We start from the raw sequence: 12,603 nt of genomic DNA on the forward strand, positions 1-12,603 counted from the left end.
TTATATCTCCTACAAGAAATTCTAGTATGTTGGTGTATATGTCAAATAATGCCAAATCATTATAATGCTTACAAATGCATCACAATAGGTACAGGTACCTCAGAATGACTTTTATGTCATTTATTATTTTAACTCATTTCCAATTTTATATATTAATACATTATATGTATATAACTATAATCAATTTATCAAATACCTATTATCAGGAAGAAACAACAACCCAAAGAAATTCAATAATTTTCTATAGAGTTTTTAGCCAAAATCCAATAGGATTTTAATGACATGCTCACAATCATATAGTGTAAGTACATTTATAAATAATTGTTATGTATTATTTAAATTAACATGGAAATAATAAATTGTATAACAAACATGAATTACAACAAGAGTATCATTTATTGTATTAATCAACACTAATATGTATGAATTGGATTCTCTGTTGCATTGAATATTTTAAATGAAAAGACTTAATATGCCATCTTGATACTCGCACCAGGTAAAAGGCATTTATATTGCGTAAAATTTATATATTGTGGACCTTTTACTTGGCATTTGAATGTCTTAACGATATCCGAATTCGACGATCATGAGCTCGCTGGATTCGTCTCGTTGAGCCGCTCGATTCAATTATAAGTATGTTACATTTGGAAACCTTTTGGTAATCCAAATTATGGTTTGAAACTTTCAAAAGGGGCTTTGAGTATTTGATTTGGACCGATTTGAGCTCGGGTTTGGTTCGCATTTTGGAGACATTCGATTTGACTTTAAGTTATCTGAAATCAGGATTCAGATGATCCTGATTAGTTTTTGGAGTTTACAACTTGATTTTGCGTCTAGATTCTTGCCCAATCAAAATAATTTTTTGATGATATATACCCTCCAAAACAGCTGAGCGCCTTGCGAGCTCACTAGCCTTCTCCCTCAATCCACACTTGTGTTCCTCTGATTAAGTAGTCTTGGTTTGGCGGTATATTTCGACCATCCTCGGCGGTCTCATGACATTAGCAGCGAGCAGCCGCCCTCTTCCCCGAGCTCGTAACCTAACATTTGCTTGCTTTGGGAAGTCGTGCCTGCAGGTGATCATGCGGAGGGGTTGAGTGATGGTAGGGAAATGCGGATTCGTCAACGATGAGGCGGCCAGTTTGAGGATCCATGCATTTGTAGCCTTTATGAGTATCTGAATAGCGAAGAAAGACGCATGGAGTTGAGCAAAGGGCGAATTTGTGACGTTGAGGAGGTGGTATGCACGGAAAGCAGGCATAGCTGAAGGCTCGAAGGTGAGAATATTGTGGGTTTTGTTTAAATAGTAGTTAATAGGGAGACTTGTTCTTGGTTACAGTGGATGACATTTGGTTAATTAGGTAGACGACTGCCTTGACAGTGTCGGGCCACAGGTAATAGGAAAGGTTGGCGACATGAAGTAAGGTTATAGTAATAAATAAACGCTGGTGTTTGCGTTCAGTTTGGCCATTTGGCTTTGGCAGCTGATTTGATGTAGAATGCCGTGGGTGTTGAGGAAAGTGCAAAGCTCTTTGTTGTGATATTCAGTGCCACCATCGGGTTGTAAGCATTTTATTTTATATGGTAGCTGATTTTCAATAAATGTTTAGAAATGAATGAAGTGAAAAGGAACTTCATATTTATTTTGGAGAGGAATTAACCAAATAAAGTGTGAGAAATTATCGATCAAAACAACATAATATTTATATCCTTGATGTGAGATAATTGGGGAAGGACCCCATACATTAGAATGTATTAGCTCTAGTGGTAAAAGCTTGTGACTACTAGATTTAACAAACAATAATTTATGACTTTGGAGGCCTTATAAGAAATGCAAATATTGGCAGTAACTTGAATGTCAAGAGGGTGATTGCATTTGGAGATGTTGGTGCTGACTTATGATGAGGGTTATCCAGGTAATGATGCCAGTGAAGGGTTATGGACACTGAAGCTGTCAAGGCTGAGCGGACGGGTTGCTGAGGAGAGATTTGAAGATGATGGAGTCCGTTACGGCATGGACTTGCGACAAGAAGTTGGTTGGTTCACTGGTCCTTGATTTGATAACCAAACGCATCAAGGAAAATTAGATATTGTTGTTAGATGTGAGATTGGAGATAGAGAAGATAATATGAGAATGAGATGGAACATGAAGGAGTGGGGAAATATTAAACTTACTATGAGGGGTAGGCAACAAACCTTTACTGGTATTGGCGATGGGTAAGGAGCTCCCATTTCCAATTGTAATTTGATCCATGCCTTGGTATGTGGTGGTTATCCATATGAGAGGTGAGGTTAGATGAAGCTGATGAAGCCTCTGAGTCAATAAACCAGTTTGTTGTTGGTTTGGATGGTCTTGCCGACAAAGCTCTGGATTGAGATAAAGGGAATAATGAGCTGTAGTTGATATTCAGGTGATGCTAGCATTTGGAAGCTATGTGCCCATGTTTATTGCAAATTTGGTAGACTGAGGGTTGGATACTGACCGAGCTCCAGTAGTGTGAGGTAATTCATGAGCAGAGCATTGGGAGTAGTTTTTGCGGTTACCATAATAACCTCTACCGCGGGTAGTGCTAAGAGCAATTTTAGAATCGAAAGCAGGGAGTTTTGCTCCTACGATGCTTCGGTGGCTAGGTTTATTTCTTCACTAATGAGAAGAGAGTAAATGTCCTCAAGGCTAATTTTTTAAGTTTGGTTTTGATTGAAGTTTTGAAAGCTTGGTAGGAAGAAGGTAAGCCATTGGGGTATAGAGGATGGTGTCTCAAAATCAATGGTCGATTCATAGTTGCAATTTTGTCAACTAGAGTCTTTATGGCTGTGAGATATTAGGTCATTGGTTAGTTTTTCATTGAGATGATATGGGGCTCGTTTTTGAGCTGAAGGACTCGGGAACGATTGGTGGCTTGAAGTCGACATTCAATTGCAGACCAAATTTCATTGCATGAGTCGATGTGAAGAACATACGGAAGAACTGTAGTTGTGAGAGTAGTAGAATAGATAGCTACGACAAGGTTTTGCTCTATGAGAACCTATTGGGTGTATGCTGGGTTTGGAGTAGAGTGTCTATCGGAGGTAATCAACAGACGGTTTGTTGCAATGGAGGTTCCATCCAGGAATCCTTAGTAACCATTTAGGCGAAATAGTTTGAGAATTTGGGATTTCCACATGGTATAGTTTTTATTGGAGAGTTGTGTTGAAACAATGGTTTTGATATTTGAGATGACAAACTTAAGAGCTGGGTGTTGGGGAAATTGCATCCCAAATTGTGATGATGCTGATTGATCCATGAATAGACAGTAGAATACATGTAAGAAAACAAACTAAGCAGATAATGTTTGCTGTGGAAAATAGAGAACAAAGACCTTCATAGTAGCGGCTGTGTTCTATATGCATTTTCATTAGTTTGCTTACAAACCTTTATGCACTATATATAAACTGTGATAATAGTTTAATAGAAACATGCTACTTTACATGTGTCGGGTGATAGTTAGCTTAGATGGTTTTGATCATGTGGTTGAGTGGGTAGATAGGCAAAGTGGCTGCTGCTAGTAATCGTCACCACATTTTTATGTAGTGCTAAGTCATATTTTCTTTTATTAGTGATAAAAGTAAAATAAGTATAGGGTCTCATTGTTGTTGTTGTGAGTTTTACATACATACCACTTAATACTATTCTATTTACATATTTAACACCTAAAACTTTAATATTACATAAATACCACCCATAGTTCATTTTCATACAAAATATGAGTGGTAGAAATGAAATATATGAGTGGTAGGAAAGAAATATAAGTGGTATATTTGATATTAAAATAATATAGGGTGGTATGGATGTAATATTAAAGTTTTAGGTGTTAGATATGTAAATAGGATGTTATAAAGTTGTATGTATGTAAATTTCCCTTTTTTTTAATATATCTCATATATGCTCTTTGTTGAATTCCAAACTATGAATACTTCACAAATTTGTTGAATAAAGTTTTGTTTGATTTTAATCCTGTTAAAATGTTTTGATGATTAGATCATAAATTCACGGTTGCTAAGGCAGGTATAAAGAAAAAATCGGGCTATGATTGAAACATCAGGAATTTTCTTTTATTTAACTATTTATATTGAATGAATATATTTGAAGATCTGGTTTAACTATGCAACTAGAGACTATTGCTTTTTGTTGGATCTAGGATGAGGAAGAAGCTTCTTCTTGATTCTCCTTCTTGAATGGGAGAGAGTTGTAAGGGAGAAGAGAGAAGACAACAGGGAAAATCAGAGAGAGGTTTTTTCTATTTTTTGTTACCTTATTACATACTAATGGAGTCTATATATAGACACAAATGGTAACACAAAGGGCTACACAAGAAACTAAGCAAGCTAGTACAAGGGGCTACATATGAACCTAACTAAAGAAAGTACAACAACAAATCTTGAATCAATCACAACAAACTCCACCTTGATTCAGATTTACAAAACATTTGAGTCACTCCATATGACTCCATTTGACGTCTCAACCATGTTGGCGTCATCTTTGGGTGTAGCTCCTTTCCGCTTCAACAAATCTGGACAATTTTTGTTGAAATGCCATTCTTTATGTATGTAGAAATGTTTTTTTTTTACTTTACTCGTGTCTTTCTATTGCTATCAGGATGTCGCCAACACATTCTTCTTTATCCTCATTTCTACACTGAAGTTGTTTGGACACCAAAACTGACTTTACCTCGACCATGGTCAATGTTTGCTTTCCATATAGTAATATATCAATTACATTCCCGTATTACTTTGGAAAAGAATAAGAGAATAATATCTTGATCTTCCTCAATCTTGACATCTATTTTTTTAAGGTCAAGGAAAATTTTGTTAAATTCATCAATGTGCTTTTTCAGGTCTTTACCTTCATTCATCCGCAGTGTGTATACATCTTTCTTTAGATACAGCCGGTTGACCAATGATCTCTTCAAGTACAACGACTCTAGTTTCTCCCAAACTTCTATAACATAACTCTATTCGGCTAGTTCCCTCAATTGGGTTTGCCTAGCCCTTACCCTGTCAGTCACAACAGTCATATCTTCCCTAGAGATTGTCTCAAAGGTTCCTTGATAAACAACGAGAGATTTCATTTTGATTCTCCATAAGCCGAAATCATTTTCACAAGTAAATTTGTCGATTTTGAATATTTGTATTTACATGGTCAAGAACTTTACCCGAGTAGCAAAGCCGCAACCCCGCACTTGCTTGCACTCCACATTCCTACCCGCACGTTCCCGCTCACGCATGCTCTGCTCCACTTTAAGACGACTGCATCCCCCCGACACACTGCATCCCATCCAACCAACTCTGTGCACTGCTCCTATTGTTTCTAGCTAGCCCTGCTCACTGCGCACACTTACACCCTGCTCTCACCCCCTTGCTCTGCGTAGCCTCTCTCAAGCACCTCAGGCATGCCTGTGTTCCCCATAACCTGCTGTCCGCCCGCGTGCCCCGCACCACAGCTTGCAATTGTTAGCCCTTGCCTAGGTCTGACCGCACTCAGGCGGCCCACTTTTGTACCCAGACCGCGCCCACGCCCTAAGCGGCTATCACGCCCTCTACGCGTTCAACCCGCAAATAGGACCGCCTCCAACAGCCCAATCCAGTTGCAAAACCCTCTGCCTTCGATCCCGCGGCCTCTCTTGTGATTATGTCCGACCTCATGTACAAGAATGGGACCTCACGAGCTCGTAGTTTCTGTTATAACTAAAAAATTTTAAAACTGTATTTTGACCTGCAACAGTAAAACAAATTATTTAGGAGTCATTATAAGCCCAAATAATAAACCGTCTTCTCCATAACATCTCTATTATTGCGTTTTAGTTTCCCAAATTATTTCATATTTTTTAGCACTGGTAAAATTCTTTAAGAAATATGCACCTATCCGTAGAAGTGGAGAGTTCGGGATTATCAGGTATTTGTTTTGCAAATCGATTTCACCTGAATTTTTAAAATAAAATAATTTATTTATAGATATTTTTCTAAAATTTTTAAAATCCGTAATAGAATTTTTATAATTTTATTACTGAAAATTCATTATAATATCATTATTTTATAAAATATCTAAAGTCACTTAATATTAAAGCCATTTAAATCATTTTATTTATTTCATTCGCGTTAATAGAGAAAGAATTTTGGGAGAAAAAAGATAAAAGAGAGTAGAAAGAAAAAGGAAGATAGATTTTAGTAGCTGCAGAGCGATTTTTATCTGTCGACCTAGTTGGGAAATTTATTTGTCTCGAGATAGGTTATGTTTTGCCAATTTCAGATTTCAATAATTTTGTGTTTTCGATATTTTTCCGATTAAATTTATATTTTCGTTACCGAAAAATGACGATAATTTTTTTTGGTAAAATTTTCAACGCATAACTTTTTATGTATTATAGAGATTATGATTACGAATATTTTGAGTATATTCCGGAAATTTTTCGTTTAATGATTTTGAAAAAACAACTATTTTTATATACTTAAAAATTATTTTAACATCAAAAAATAATGCTTTAATTCAATTAAAGCTTTAGAATGATGTTTTACACAATTTGTGGTAATTTTGTTATGTTTGAAAATTATAAATTTTTACTCACTAGTATTTATGTTGTCTATCGTAGGGACATTTTGACAATGTTTGAATTCAATACAATTGTGTTTTAATTAATGCAATGCATTGAAAAATATGTTGTGAGGTGTTGTGATGTGATGCTGGTGCTAGTGGGCGATCGAGGTGAGATTATGTTATTACGGCGGTAGTTGGCGATTGAGGTTGGATTTTATTATGCCAACACCAGTGGGTTGTCGAGGTGGGATTCTATTATGCCGGCGCCAGTGGGCAACTGAGATGGGATTCTATTATGCCGGTGAGATTTTGTTATCTAAGTGTTGTTATGTCGGAGCCAATGGGCTACCGAGGTGAGATTCTGTTATGAAGTATTTGTTTATAATTCTATTCATTTTAGTATTTATATAATTATAATTCATCACAATTATCTCAATTCTTTTGGTTTTGGTTACTGATTTCTGTTTTAGGCTACGATAGCATGCTGAGCTGTGTTAGCTCATTCCTGCTTTTGCTTTATTTTCAGGCCCCGGGAAGGGTAAGCGATGAGGACATCAGCAAGAGATTCTGGCTCGTCTATCAGATGATACATCGTAGATCAACGGCTACGATTAGGAGTCTTTATTTGTGATGCATTTATGTCTTTTATTTTATTTATGTTCTGGTTTTACCATTGTACCCCTGAGAGGGATTTGTTGATGTTGTAGCTTATAGGCCAGTTCGTCTTTGTGTCTTTTGTTCCTTGAGGCCTATATATGAAGACCCTAGCTTTGTAATAGGATGATGATTGATGAATGAAATTTCAGCTCTTGTTCTTCATTTCTTTGTGATCTCTTAAGAGAAGAGAGAACCCTGATAGAGGGCGAAAGCAATACCCGACAGCCGTCGGAAGAGTCCGGGCTCTCTGTCTCCCCTTCCCCACCCTTTTTCTCACCAAGCCGCCGAATACATTCCCTTTCTCCCAAACCGTCGTTCACCACTCCCTCCTCCTCCCACACCACCGGCCACCTCCCCTCTATACCCAAACCGTCGGCCCTAATCCTTTTCCCACTTCCATAGCCGCCGGCCAACCCACCAAGGCCCCTTCACCCTTTGCCGCCAACCAACCTCCTCCCAATGCCCTTGATTCCAATTTCAAATTAGGCTTTACTACTTTCCTAAATTAGCACATTGCTAATTTGGAAAGTCCCCTAATTGAAACTCAAATAAATTTGAATTTCAAAATTTTTCCTAATTAATATTTCATATTTTAGGAAGTTTCCCAATTACCACAAATCTGAAATTAATTTAGATTTGATTCCCCAATCAACAATTAATGCAAGGATCCACACACATTGAATGTGGACGTTTATCCCTCCCCTCCTTTGGCTAGCCCCCTCTCTCCCCATCTCTCCTTTATTTCTTTCCCCAATTACAACCCTAAATTAGGGGATAATACTCACCCCTTCCCTCCTTCTTTTCCCCTGAATTCAAATTTCAAATTCCCCTATTCAAATTCAACCAAAAAATCTAAATTAAATTTCAAATTTTGAAGTTATTTTCCATATTTTGAAGTTATTTTCCCTCTCCCTTCCATAACCCTAAATCTAAAATTAGAGGAGCCTCTCCTAGCCTTGGCCGAAACCCTCCAAGCCTCTATCTCCTTCATTACCTCTCTTCTCCCTTGCTTCATCTACCGTCCAAAAAGGAAGATACACCACCACTCGGCCTACGTTCCCCATGAATGGCCGATCCTAAACAAGACTATGGATTCATATACGATTGTCAAGGAAGAGTAGTGATGTGTTGAGATCATCTTTCTTCGACCTCAACTTGGAGATCGACCACACCGTTGACAACTACGTCGACCGGATCCTCTTTACTTTGGCGACAGCCATTGACGAGTATCAAACCTCCGGACAGTGCCAAGTTCTTCAACTTCCACCGACTTCTGTCTTTTCGATTAAGTTTTCGTTGGGCAATACTGCAGGCGTCCTATGTCTTTTATTGGCGTCATTAAGTTTGTTGAAAGTACTCTTCCGCTAAAACAACCCTCAAGAGTGAGAGTGAGGGAAACTCGAGGTGAAATTTCTATTTCTTAACCCGTGAAAATTTCTTTTTTTCTTTATGATGAGGTATTTGCTCATGTTGCTTACTTAAGAAACAATTAGCCTAATCATCACCTTGGCAGCTCAAAATAAATGGAAGATACATCAAATGGAAAATCATCCTTCTTGAAAAACAAGTATATATTCAACAACCACCAGGATACGAAGTTGAAAGTCAAGAAGATAAAATTTTAAAATTAAAAAAGTCTCTAAATAGGTTGAAACAAGCATCAAGAGCATAGAATAGTCGGATAGATAAGTACTTACATGATAAATATTTTATAAAATGTCCTTATGAACATGTTCTTTACATAAAGAAAAAAGAATAATGATGTCTTAATCGTTAGTTTAAACGTTGATGATTTGATCTTCACCGGAAATAATCAAATAGTATTTCAAGAATTCAAACAAGCAATGACTAAGGAATTCATGATGACTGATATTGGGCTGATGGCCTATTACTTGGGCATTGAAGTCCATCAAATGGAAGATAGAATATTTATCTCACAAGAAAGCTATGCAAAGGAGATGCTGAAGAAGTTCAAGATGGATAATTGCAAACCTATAAATACTCCTATTGAATGTGGAGTTAAGCTATCAAATCACGATGAATGAGAAAGTGTCGATTCTACATTTTTCAAGAGCCTAGTTGGGAGTTTGCACTACTTAACATGAGCAATGCCTGATATTCTCTATGCTGTCGGACTTGTCAGTCGCTATATGGAGACTCCAACTACCAGCCACTTAAAGACTACTAAAAAAATCCTACGCTATATCAAAGGTAAATTTCACTTTGGCTTACTCTACTCCACGTCTAATGATTTTAGACTTGTAGGATATAGCGACAGTGATTGGGCTGACGACATGGATGATAGTAAGAACACCACTGGTTATGTGTTCTTCATGGGAGATACAACTTTCACCTGGATGTCAAATAAACAACCAATTGTTCTTCTATCTACTTGCGAAGTAGAGTACGTAGCTGCAACATCTTGTGTTTGTCATGCAATTTGGCTTCGAAAATTGTTAAAAGAATTAAACTTACCTCAATAAAATGCAACGAAGATTCATGTTGATAATAAGTCTGTAATAGCATTAGCCAAAAATCCAGTTTTTCATGATAGAAGCAAACCCATTAATACACGCTATCACTATATCAGAGAATCCATTATAATGAAGGAGTGCAAGCGGAATATGTGAAGTCACAAGACCAAATTGTTGACATCTTCAACAATCCGCTCAAGTATGAAGACTATATCAAGATGAGCAATTTGCTTGGAGTTCCAAAATTAAATTTAAGGAGGATGTTGGAAATTAAACTTAATTTGGCCCATTGTTATTTGGGCTTTTGTTTGAAGTTCATAATCTAGAGTAATCTATTGAAGAAGACTTTAGAAATCTTTTATGGAGTAATTATTAGAAAAGTTTAGAATAGTCATTTAATGTCATTTATGACAGAAGATATGAAAATACTCTAGAGAGTCATTTGTAACCATTAGATTGAAATATGATGACACAATCCTAACAGTGTATTACTAGTATAAATAGTAGTGGTGCTTTGAGTTTGTATCAAGCAAAAAGTGATAAATAAAATTTATAGCTTCTTTCTTCTCTTTAGCCTTCTCTTGTTCCAAAAGCTTTTTTCATTCCAACACTCTATTCCCTTATCAAAATTATTGCAAGCCACTTATGCCAAGAAGATGTTTGGAATTCCTTGAGTGTTGCAGCCCAGGGCAATTTATAAAACAGGGGTGGGATAACAAGTCTTCATAATGAAACAACGTCACTTTTGTAGAGGATTATTTAGCCAAAGAAGCTGAAAATATCTGGTAAAATGTCATGAAGTAAGTTGAAACAGCGGATATGCAGATATAATTAGGATGGGTTCAAGTATGAAAATGTTGACATATTCTGACCAACCTCAATTTGCACATCATGAAGCTAACCACAGAACTTTCCATCGTGATGCTTTGGCTGATGGAAGACCTTATACATCATTTTTCTGTAATGAAGTGAAAGTGCATCGAGGAAGATTGATCTCATGTTGAATTTCAGAAGTGATAATACAACAAAGTGACTGTCCTTTCGTTTTTCCCTCTATTAGTCTGTATGGTATTGATGGAGTGTACTTTTTTGCTGCTACACGATCACATAAAGCAGCTTGGATTCAATCTCTTCTAAGGAGTGTAAACAAGCCGAGCTCAAGTAAGCTCAACTCTCATCTGTTATTCAGCTCGGCTTAGTAAGTAAATGAGTTAAAATATTTTATTTATGTTTACCATGTTTGTTTATTAAGCTAAGCACGAGTTATTTGTAAAAAAAAAATTATTTGAATATGTTATATAAATTCTAGAACAAAACATCCCATCACACATTTATATGCATTTCTTCATACGCTCGTGTATGCATTTCTTCATACAAATATACATATATAAGTACACATAATCTATATATTTACGCATGAATACATGAAAGTAAACAAAGTTGTAAAAACATATTAAATTTAACTAATTATTGATCTAAAAACAAATAACAAGCTTTTTTGATAGCTTACCTTCGAACTAAGAAAGTTGTAGTGAGGTTCATTGTTAACAGCTTCTTTCATGGGATGAGTGTCACAAATTGCTTTCTTGATCTTTAGCTCACTTTCATTATTATTTTCTTTTCAAATAAATAGCTTTGAGAAAAAGCTAGAAGGAACCTATCATGTATCAAACTATATTGCTTGGATTTCCTTCTATCATTGCTGATAACCATTTTTGTTATTCTAACAATCATACTGCAAGACCTGCAATTATTCTTTGAATTAAACTGTTTTTTTTGCTCAAAATAGTGGAAAAGATAGGCTAGTGAAATATCGTTTTTCAATTTTCCAATGAAGTTTCTTTGACATTATGATTATCAACTAAATACTTGAATTGCAAAAATAACACTTACAAATATTCCTTCTTTTTTGTAAGTTATTATGAACTTTAAATGTATGTACAGAGGATTTTTGATTTTTATTGATTAGCTATAGGCTTCATTTTTCTCCCTTTTTCCATTGGCCTTCCTCATTTTTGTTCCTTTCTATTAACATGCTTAACTTTTCTTCCTATCCACAGAAGAAAAGCTATAACTGATGAAAATGTTGAGTAATTAGCTTCTGTAGCTGGACCAATTGTTGTTGAACTGGAATTCAAGCAGCCCGCCTATGGGATAGAAAAGATTTGTGAAGCTGATGACTATCAGATGCGAGTTCACGGCTAGAAACATCCAAACAGTTGCCAGCTTTTGAGAAAGTGACCTCTTTGTGGGGACTAACTCAACTTCTGCTTCTGATGCCTAATCTGGAATATCTTTTCTATCTACATATCAAATTTTATGGTGTATGTCCACTTTGCTACCTCACATGGTGGGTTCCACGCTCCTGCAGGTCGATCTCTATATGCCCAGCTTAAGTAATTAATTTCATGCATACTAAAGTAGAGGTTCTTAATGAAAAATTTATGCATCATTTACATAAATTTCTTGGCCTTCTGCGGCAGTCAACGCATCTTAACTTTTCTTTGCCATTTCGTTAGGAAGAAAAAGAAGTGTCGACCTTAAGGCATCCTGCTGGCAATTTGTTTTCACGTGAAATTATTGATTGTCCATTTCTATATGGTAATTTGTTTCCTCATCTACCTTTTATTGCCATGTCCTCCTTATAAGTTTTCTATTGTAATTGTTTTTAACATAACATTTAGCTTGCAATCTTTTATTTCTTCTTCTCTGAAGTACTATAATGTATACTTCTTTTAGTGCATCAAAATTTACTTTTATCTATTATTTTTCCTTTTTGCTTTATTATTATATTTTCAGATTTGCATATGCACTTGAGTTGTGGTAAAAGAAAGTTTCCATCATGTGTAACATGGGATGTCGTTCTGTAATTGGAGTCCTTAATTAAGCAAACAAATAAAT

At 36.1% G+C, this 12,603-nt stretch overlaps 1 long non-coding RNA gene across 1 annotated transcript; it reads left to right on the top strand.

Moving 5' to 3' along the window:
- The first annotated feature begins 979 nt into the window (after positions 1 to 979).
- Positions 980 to 12,378, top strand: LOC114580969. Its single transcript, XR_003702763.1, has 3 exons — positions 980 to 1,277; positions 11,763 to 12,073; positions 12,222 to 12,378. It is a non-coding gene; the product is annotated as an uncharacterized LOC114580969 (long non-coding RNA).
- Positions 12,379 to 12,603: the final 225 nt, after the last annotated feature.

This window comes from Dendrobium catenatum, unplaced genomic scaffold (assembly GCF_001605985.2).
Source record: "Dendrobium catenatum unplaced genomic scaffold, ASM160598v2 fragScaff_scaffold_1446, whole genome shotgun sequence".
NCBI lineage: Eukaryota > Viridiplantae > Streptophyta > Magnoliopsida > Asparagales > Orchidaceae > Dendrobium > Dendrobium catenatum.